Genomic DNA, 11,267 nt, shown 5'->3' with positions numbered 1-11,267 from the left:
TAACAATTATTTATCATAATCGATAAACCACATCTATCATCTAAAGATTAAATTTTTCTCTAGAAATATAATATAAAAACTCGTACTTCAACAGACCTATAAAAAAGTAACTAATATAAATATGAATTTTAAATAACCGTATTATGATAAAATCTGACTACTTGATACATGTTTTTGTACTAGAAAAAGTGAGATATATTCTGCTATAAAGTATAAATATCCCTTAAAATACTACGTAGTTCTCATGATTTTAGCTGTTCGTTTGGTCTTGTTCATTTTATGTAACAAATTACTTTCAGAAATAAACGTAAAATAATACAAATAACTGGTTGGATTCCTGTATGACAAAGTATATTTTCTTAACCGCTTTTATAAATCACTTTTAATGAAACTATTAATGCGTATTCTCGTAGACCGTCTTTTTTAGAGTTCAGTGAAAGTGAACTACAAATTTAAAAAATAAGACAAAGTAATTCTGTTAGATATTTACCTAAATATTGACGCATTTTTACCTGAATTATATTTCTATCTCAATCACATGTCATTAATATTTGTAACTATACTGCATACGATTCATCATGACTGCCTTTGAAATTCATATAAAATTTTGTGAGCTAAAGAAGCTATGCTCTTTTTCGATGTATGCCATCGATCTAAATCATATTCAATACTCATTAGTTTTCATATAAATATACTACACTGTATTAGCTAACTATTAAATATTAAACATTATTATATTAACAACACACATTAATTAATGTAAAGTTGCATTTCACTTTAGAAAATGTGATAATTGTAGAATTTTTTCAACTATTTATTATTATTTGTAATTAATTTATTGTGTTACAATGTTTCATTAATTATAATACCATTAATATTAAATTAGATAAATCGCGGAAAAAATTACAACTTGCTTGGTCAAGTAATGAATTTAAGATTAGACTTTTTATTTATTATTATATTATTTTTTCATAACATAAGGTATAAATATTTCTAATTTATGTTACTATAGTAGCAAAAATTACTACTTTAAATACAATAAAATCTCTGCACATCATACAACACACTATTATCATCTTTCTCTATCATAAAAAGTAATTAAAACTTATATAAAGTATGAATAAAATTAAAGTAATAGTTTAAAATAATTTGAAGAATTATTATTGTCCCGTATCTCATATACATGCAAGGTAAATTTTTTTATGATGCTAAAGGAATTTATATGTGGTAATCCCAATAGGAGACCTCAAACACCCAGTTGAAGAAATAGTACCTTTACATTTTACTCATTATTGTATTAAAATACTTTTAGGATAAAAAATTAATTTGACACTTCCAAAATTTTATTCTGGTTGCGCCTATATTCAACACCTTTTTTATTTCCTCGTTAATTGTACTAAAAATCATTTAAACAATATCTAAAATTGTGATCTAAATATTTTTTTTTATCTACTACATGTATAATTACAAATACAAACAGTTATACTGTACACATAATAAATAACATAAGAGTTCTAGAAAAAAAACCTTAATTTTTTTTTAGGATATGCGCTATTCCCCAAAAACATTTTGTACCTAATAGCACGTAGAATATGTATTTGCAAACCTAAAATTATCAACGTTTACATTGTAAAACTATCTTTTATAGTTTCGTGCCATTATACTCGTCGATATTACCTATTTTACTTACTTACATCTAACATAGAATCTTATCTAAGAAAAAAAAAATCGTAAACATTTTTTAACTTTATATTTTTAACTTTAATTATAGGTACTCTTTAACAACCTATCATATACAACAAATGTGACATAAACTACAGAAGTGATTTATTGGTAATAAAGAAAGCCGGTTATAACTATTTAATTATAATGTAAATTAAGATGAATATATATATTAATCAATTATTAAAACAAGCATAACAATAGATTATCAACAAAACTAATAATTTTTTTGATATAATATAAATGTATAAATCAAATTTAATTATAAAACAATACCCAAGATAAATAATATTTAAAATGTAGAATTGGAATTTTAAGAAAAAATGTTGATTCAAGTTTGTTAGTTTTTTTAATCATTGAATATACATATTTGCATGGGATATCTTACTTTTAGTGGCCTCTAAACTTTAATTTAATTAAAAAATAATTTTATCGTAATCTAAAAATTCAGAAAAACTTGCAGTAAAATATTAATTGTATTGACAGTTACAAGAGTGGGCAGAATTGTTGAACTACCTTGTATATAAAATAAATTACATTAAAGCTTACAGGCCTCTAAAAATAATTTTGCAAAAATATCAAAGGAGGATAGTATATTACTTCATTTCTTTACAATGTAATAATTAATATTAATTATATATTAAATTATTGCAAAATCCGGTCAAAACATTTTTATTGTGTTTATCATACAAATTAAATCTTTTGATTTTTTTATGATAATAGCTCAAATGTCTCAATTTTGCTCAAAACTTATTTCATTAATTCATATCGATGTATTTTACAATGCACTTAATTGATAAATCGTTTTATTTAAAATTGTATTTTTATTAATGTATTAAATAGTTAATAAAATTTCAAATTGTAAGCAAATATAGAAAACGACTAATTAATTATGTAAAATGTTTGCTCACACTTTTTCATGAATTTCATGGCAAAAAATTTTTCGAAAGAGGTTACGGATGAGATTTGAATAAAATCAATATTGACTATTAAAAAAAACAGTCTTTCAAATGAATCGCCAATATTGTCCGTGTTATTGGACTTATCATCTTAATCGGTAATAAATTGTACGCACACGATTTCACAAATTCGTACATATTATGTATTATACAAATACAACTGCCATTATTCCAATTAGATTAAATTATTCAAACAACTTGAATATTTTTAACAAATTTCTGCCAGAAAATAAATGTGCGTAAAGCATATTGCCTTATATTTTATAAAACGTGTTTGAATAACCAAAACATTCGTATTTATAATTTTTGACGTCAAATTTTATATCTTCGACCGTTAATGTCGAAAAAGCAAAGAGAAAATACAATTTAAGAGGATGTAAGCATAAAATATTTTGCATAATTTTAATCGCTTCTACATTTTTTTGATTTACTTAGTAGTCATAAAATAAGAACCCGTTAAATTTCCTATTGAATATTATATATTAGAATTAAGTAAATTTATTCTTCTAAATTCATAAATAAAAGTGAAAGATGGACATTTTTTTTCTTTAAAGCATCTTTTGATATAATTCTTAATAAATCATTGACTATTTTGGAGAAATACTCTTTAAATTAAGAGCATTAAATAATCTAGATCCTGAAAAATAGTTTTATATATTTTTTTTAGCCGGCTGTATTGTTTATAAATTAAAATTGCTTCTACGGTAGAAATTCAATCGTAAAATAATTTATTAAATTGAACAGTAGTATTAAATACAACAAAGCGAAAAATATAAAGTGATTTACAAGTTTAAGCTTTATTATTTCCGGTGTTGAACGTCACACAATACTTAATTGATTTTTACCTTATATTAAGTCTTAAAAAATAATCAATTAAATTTTTAATAAAACCAAAATGTCTAAGAGAAAGTTTAGCTAATATAATATTTGTCTAAAGAATTTTTATAATTGCATTGCTACATATTTGTTTCTCTGTTTTTCAACCTCATTATAAAATAAATAAATTAATGTTGTACGAATTATTTTTTCGCATCATTCATGGGAAATTCATTGTTTTTACCGTGAGATCTTAAGTAGAAATAGTTACTTCACTGTGCTCTAGTATCTAACGACAATATTTCTGGCAGTTACGCTGCCAACTAGAAATTTGCTACACCAACTTACGCAAATATAATAATACAATTTACATGAACGTTTCATTTAAACAAATTTTAATTCTTATTTTTTATTACTATTTTGTTCTTATTTGTAAATACTTAGTTATAATAATGTAATTAATTAATAATGCTCATAATAATAACATTATAATATATAATTGTGTTAGTAAAGTGTATAACAATACAAATAATTATTTTAATACAATGATATATTATTATAAACAGGACCGGGACTGGGAGGCCAAACGGTTCTGGATGCCACTACTAGATTGCATCCTCTAGAGACAGTAGCTATAGGGGAAGCATTGAAAATTTCGATAGGAGAGTGTATTAAAAATTTTAAAACTATAATCAGCTAAAAAATATGCTCATGCCATGACAATTAATAAATTTTATGACTTCTTTGAATAATATTTTAAAGGATTTTACTATTTGAAAAATAAAGTAAAATTAATCAATTTGAGTTATTATATAATCAGATACAAAAAACCAGTAGGATATATATTGTCAGAAGTTAACATTGTTCTACGATTTATAATTTTCATAAAAACATTTTTATCTTATCCTTCAAAATATATCTTCAGCATACATTAATTTTATGATATCCTTGTTTATAAAGGATAAGAATACTTCCACTGTACTTTTTCCAGTCATAAAAGGCGTCTAATGAGGTTGCTGAAAGGTAAGTTCTATAAGACAGTAATGAGACAAGCTATCATGTATGGTTCAGAGTATAAGGTGGTAAACAAGAGAATAGAGCAGATAATGAGTATAGCAGAGATGAGAATGTTTAGATAGATGAGTGGAGTGACTAGAGAAGATAGGATAAGGAACAAACGTATAAGACGAACAATAGGTGTAGCATCAATAGTGAATAGATGAGAGAATATAGACTTAGATGGATTGGACATGTTATGACGAAAGAGGAATCGGAAGCTGTGAGAACAATTATGGTAATGAATGTCGAAGGAAGAAGAAGTAAATTAAGAACAAAAAAGAGTTGGAGAGATGTTATTGAAAGCAATATGAGGACGGCTAATGTGTTCGTAAATGATGGGTAGATCATGTCAAGTGGAAGTTTAGGATAAGTTTGACCTCTAGTTATTGGGATAAAGGTGAGGGAAAAGAAGAAGATACAATAATTATGGGAGAGTACATTCCTAATAATCTTCTCATGGGACGACCATATTGTATCCATAGCAAATACAAATTACTCATTCATTAAATATTTAAAATTATAGATAGGGTACTTATAGATTACCATTTATCTACTTCTTAGATGGAAAATGGTTCGGACTCAATCCACATTTGATGTCAAAGCACCACAAGTGTTAGAACAAAAAACAAAATGCACACTGAAACATTAAATACCGGAATATTTAATTGAAATGTAGTGTAAGCATTACAAACGCACTCAATAAATTACACCATAAAAATCAATATTTTTCGTAATTTAAGTGCATCTTTGATATTTAAAAAGTGATTTTTTATATTTAAATATTAAAGCTAACTTTTTTGACATTGAAGTTAATTTTTTAATATTTAAATTATTTTTTACATATTAAGTTAACTTTTTTTAAATACACATCAAAACGATTAATATGATGGCAATTTTAATCCCTTAAAAATCATAAAAACAATTTTATTAATAATAATATTATTATTTTAAAAAGAATTGAGCGGCTATTAATAAAATATTAAACTGTATACAACAACTTTATAACTTTTTATAATTTCACTATAAAATTTATGAAACTAAATTATTTAATATCAATTTATTTATATTAAAATTAATTGGTATGTTTTTTCATTTATTATATATACTAATAATAAAACAATTAGGATATAAATAAAGAAGTAAAAGTTAATTTACTTTTAAAATATATCAATAATTCCTTCTAAAAATTAAAAACTATATACAGATTTGCATCAAAGCGATTTTTATGATTAGTTTTAATCCATGTCAGATATCAATACTTGTCTCTACTGAGATGGGTTTTTTTAATATTTTTGATACACGTTTGCCATAGAGCTACTTTATAACTTGTTATAATATCTCTTTAAGAATTTTATTATTTATTAATAATTTATTAATTTATTTATTTATTTAAAAAATTATATATTCACCTTAATTATTGAATTCCAATATACTATATTTAATTACTGTAATAAGTATTTATTCATACCTTACACTACAATATACTACAACTTTCCACTGTACTGTTTTTTTTTTTTATTTTAATCGCATCTAACGTCCTCTCTAATAGCTATTGCTTGTACCAGAAAGGACCGCAAAACTTACATAGGCCAGTGCAAAACAAACCTTTTAAATTATTCTACGATAAAAATGCACAGGCTTTGAACCCTTCAAAGAGGCTCAAACAGAATTTATAAATGCAAATAACTCCAGTTATCTAATTATAAAAGTATCAATTTTATTTTTTCAAATAGCAACATACATAAACCAAACAACAAATTCCCAATATTATTTTTATTTTTCGTTTAATTAAATGGTTAGATCAACTAAGAGTAGTTCATGATAAATCACTCTATATAATAAGAACTGTCATCGCACAACCTCAAAAAGGTTGTTGTAACTCAACTGTAATTTTACTTAAATATAATCGTACAATATCTTGTTACATAAAATAATATAAGTTATTGACATTTTAAAGGTAGGCATTCGTTTTCTAAATAACTTTAGATGTTAACATTTTCAATCAATCACTTCGATGTGATTGACCGCTGATTGTGTTTAAATACATTCATTGATCGGAGTTGGTATTAACTTATGTAACGAGAATTGAAAACTTATGTGCATAATCTTCTATAGATTTCAACAATAATTACACTGATGCATATGTTTCTGATAGGAATGTAATTATTTAAAATTTAATTTAGTCGTCAGAAATACATCTATATATAAGAAAAGTACACTATATGTTATATAAATAGTTATAGAAATATTCATACACTCGTATTTATATTTTAAGTATTAATTATACACATGTCACATTCACAGTTGTTATTCTAATACGTCTATGTTTTTTATACTCACATGGTTCAAACAGTAAAGATTAAATTTAAAATATCAATTAACAAAACTTCTAGCCAATATGATGATCATAAAACATAAATATCTCATCAGGAGACTGATAAATATGTGTACCAAGCCATCAATTATTGCACAAACATTCTTCTAGTTGTTATTCTTTATTTTATTTCCAGTTTTGATTAGGTATATAAAATAGAAAATAATTAACGCTGCCAAATAAAACTATTAAAAATACATCAGTAAATTGTTCATGAAGTAAAACTACATGAATCCTTAAATATTTATTTTTTTGACGCTCTTTGCAGTTCATTAAGGAACATAAGGGCCTCCACTTAAGATAAGGTTTCTTAGTTATGGATATTTCGGGATGGGTGGTTAGTCAAACGCTGGAAAAAGAGACTATGTAACCTGTGTATACATAAAATAATTGTATATTTATAGATTTTAATCGTAGTAGTACTAGTACTAGAAATGTGAAATAAATTACTTCTATGTATAATTGATTAATGAGTGAATGATGGTTTTTTAAAACAGAAGGACTTTGAAGAATTTCATGATGTCAGTTTTTAATTAACAAAACTAAAATATAATACAAGTGTTAAACAGGAAGCTTTCACTAATTTCATTTTTTTCTGGTACTTTCCTTAATCAAACATGATCCACAATTATTACAATTCACTTAAGATCTTCTTCCTTTTTCATTTATGGTAAGAAAGCAAATTGTTACTGACTGAAGTCTTTTTAATGAATTTTATGAAACCTTCATAAGTTAGATAATAGGTGCATATTATTTTAAACTTTTTTTTTACAATTTTACCAATGTATTTTTTTAACAAACTTTTAATAAGGTTTACCGGGTAAAGTCGTCGGCAACAATAAAATTACTTTGAATCGTTAAGTATACTTGAAAATATGTAGTACTTATTAACAATCAGTCAACTACCATTAATAATGGAAAACATTACATTTATTAATAACGTAAATTTTAGCTCAAAACATTATTTAGCATTTAGAATAGAATTTCGCTAATTATTCAAGTTATACTGATAAAACTTTTTTTTTTTATTTGTATATTACTTTGATTCATTTTTTTTTATCAATCATAGACAATTAACACATAACATAAAAAGTTTTTTTTTAATTGACTATAATTAATGGTTTAATTTTTATTTAACTTATAAGGATTTCACGAAAATCTTCTAGTTTTTTTCGAAAGTATTTTTCTGAAAAATACTTATTATTCATTTTTTTCTTATATATCCATTTAACAATGACCAAATAGTCTTTCTCGGAGAAATATATTTTTTGTAAATAAACTGTCTATCATCAAATTGTTAATTAAAAAATATATAAAATCAAAATATATAAACATAATTCAAAGTGTTACACCAAAAATGTTGGTATTAATACAGTTTTTATAATCTTGGAGCAGTTATTTAAAATAATTCTTATTGAAGTGTCGCAATGTCACAATTATACCTTAGGTCACGTATATAGGGCGTGATTTAATATTACCGTCATCATGATATTGTTATTGGATTTTTTAACGGAAATAATATATATTTGTATTATTGTATAAGATACCAAATATCATTATCCAATTATTTTTAAATTTATATTGAATGTTCACATTCGATACGAAATGAATTTGATGTAATACATTTTGGTGGCGTTTTAATAACAAAAGTCGTCAATCAAATATACGAGACAGACATGGAAGAGTGTTTTTAAAATTATACTTTTTTAGTAAATTTCTCATTGTGGTGAATATCGCCAATAACCTATTACGCATATTGCGAAATATTTATAATACTATAAAAATGACCTTCATTATTGTTATCATTATTCTATTTTTGATTTCCCATGATAAAAAATTATAGTTTTATTACTGACAATAATAATGATTGTTTTTATAATATGACATTTACGGTGTGAACTAAAATTTATAAGAGTCCACTATTACACAACAAATGCGAACATTTTTTTTATTCAAACGTCCACAAACACAAATCGTTTAACGACGTCAGTGGTCTTATGTAGTCCAACTTCATAGCGATATAATTATCTATTTTACTGTTATTATCGAATTGTACTGTAATTTAGTTATTTAATAGACTGTTCAATTTAACTTGAAACAGAAATCAAAATAAACCATAGCTACACTCCTATTATGAAATTTAAACTGTAATTTTCATATAAATCTAGTCCATACATTCACCTCAATTATGATTTATTTTAGATGCTTCATACTATCACTAGCTATGACATTTTTATAAAAACAAAGCTGCTCTATAGGTATCTTAAAAAAGTTTCTAATGTAAATTAGAATGAATAATTTTATTCGGTAATGAGCTACAAGCTTCAGTCTTCGTATATTTCTTAATTTTGTTACATACAGAGAACTTTTTGTTATCTATTAAAAAGACTAGTTCTTTTGGAACCTACAAGATATATCACTTTAATATTCTGCATAATCAACTCGAATACAACATTCATAGTTCTCTGTATGATCAAGTTTGTTTTATTTATAATTATATAATGAAAAACTAATAACATTATAAAATATTCAATTAAACTAATATAAATATTTTATTTAACTATCGATTTGCAGTTATATCCATTTATTTTACATAAATGCATCTGGTATTTTAATTTTGTTCATATAACAATTACATCAATATACTGCGAAAGCCAAGTGTATTTTTCTTAAGTTAAATCCAATGGCGATTACTACTAATCTGTACCTAGAATTAAAACAAAATAATTATTCCTTATTTTTACAAAGAATTTTTTTATAATGATATCTCATTGGTAGTAAAACAAGAAAAATGTGAAAATCTTACAAGTGATAACTATTTATAAAACAAAAAAATATACTTAAAAATGTGAAGTTAAGGTAAAAATATTGCGATTTTCTATAATCTTTATACTATAATGGATTATTTCCAATTGTATGCCATAATATAACATTTCTAATACTGTGGATTTATGATTTTTTTTTTTCTATCCGCGTTATTATTCATAAATTTTTACAAAAAATATTATTTATCTGAATATTTTAAAAATTATTATGCTCATAAATTTTTTCAAAACGTGTTGTTACTACAAATTGGAAAAAAACGTGTTTTTTTCTCAAATTTAAGTATGTGTGTAATCTTTTTCTAATCATAAATACTTATTATTTCCAATTTTATCTATTCCAACCAAGGCCGGATTAAGACCTATATGGATCCCAGGGTTGTACCTTGAGATGCCCCCCTATGGGAAATATCACTACCACTATAAAGTGATGAATAAAAAGAACAAACCCGATAAACTCTAATACTAATAATGTCTAAGCTAGTAAAATTTGAGATAGGTCCCAAGGCGTTCCCCCATCTTGACCACTCCTGAAACCAAACCTGATTCCAACTTAAAAAATTTAAAATAATTTTTTAAAAATGTACAATAGTTATCCAAAAATGTTCAATAATTTTGTTTAGGTAAATATATTTTTTAATAGATAACAAAAATATGAACCAAAAAGACCAGTGAACATTATTGCGGGACATCTATTGGAGAACACTCTTCTACCGTTCCTTTATAATTGATTAAAAATATTAAACTGTGAAAAACATTTTTTGTTAAAAAAAATACTTTTTGAATAAAGAGAACTTACAAAGTATAAAACAATAAACTTAGTAATAAAAACAAATATGAATTTTTTTCCAATAATGAAAACTTTGATCTACTTCATTGACAATATAACGATAAAACAAGATTGATCAGAACAAAAATAAATATGAATATATAAAGTTAATTTTTGCAATGCTAGCCACTCAATTTCTCTTAAAATAATAGTTATTAAAAAAAATTACTTAGGGTATTTTTAGTTTCATATAATTCTTAATTTATCAGTTATCAATTACTTTTTTATTTGACACCCTCATAAGAGTGTCAAATTAATTTTCTAAAAAATGGAAACATATATATTTAACTAGCTTCTAAAATAAAAAAAATGATCTAATTAAGAAAATGACTGGTCGATGACCACTTTTGATTCCGGAAGGTTTCACCATTATTATTGTATGGTGACAATATTTATTATTAGACATTTATCGGCGGCCGCACCTTTCCTCTCGCCAAGGTATAAAAATGCTAATAACATTCAAAGTACTGGTCCAAAAGTTGTTATTGATCCGTAAATGTCTTATTAAATCAATTTTATCTTATGAAACAATTAAATATTAGTGTTGCCATTTAAAAAAAATAATATGACCCTCTAATAAGGGATGAAATAAAAAATTAATTAATAAATGATAAAACGAGAATTATATGAAAATAAAAAATACCAATATTAATTTTCTAAACATAATTGTTATTTTAAGAGAAATC

The sequence above is a fragment of the Daktulosphaira vitifoliae genome, unplaced genomic scaffold, assembly GCF_025091365.1.
Source record: "Daktulosphaira vitifoliae isolate Bord-2020 unplaced genomic scaffold, ASM2509136v1 Scaffold_1, whole genome shotgun sequence".
Lineage (NCBI taxonomy): Eukaryota > Metazoa > Arthropoda > Insecta > Hemiptera > Phylloxeridae > Daktulosphaira > Daktulosphaira vitifoliae.
This window is presented reverse-complemented; position numbering follows the sequence as displayed.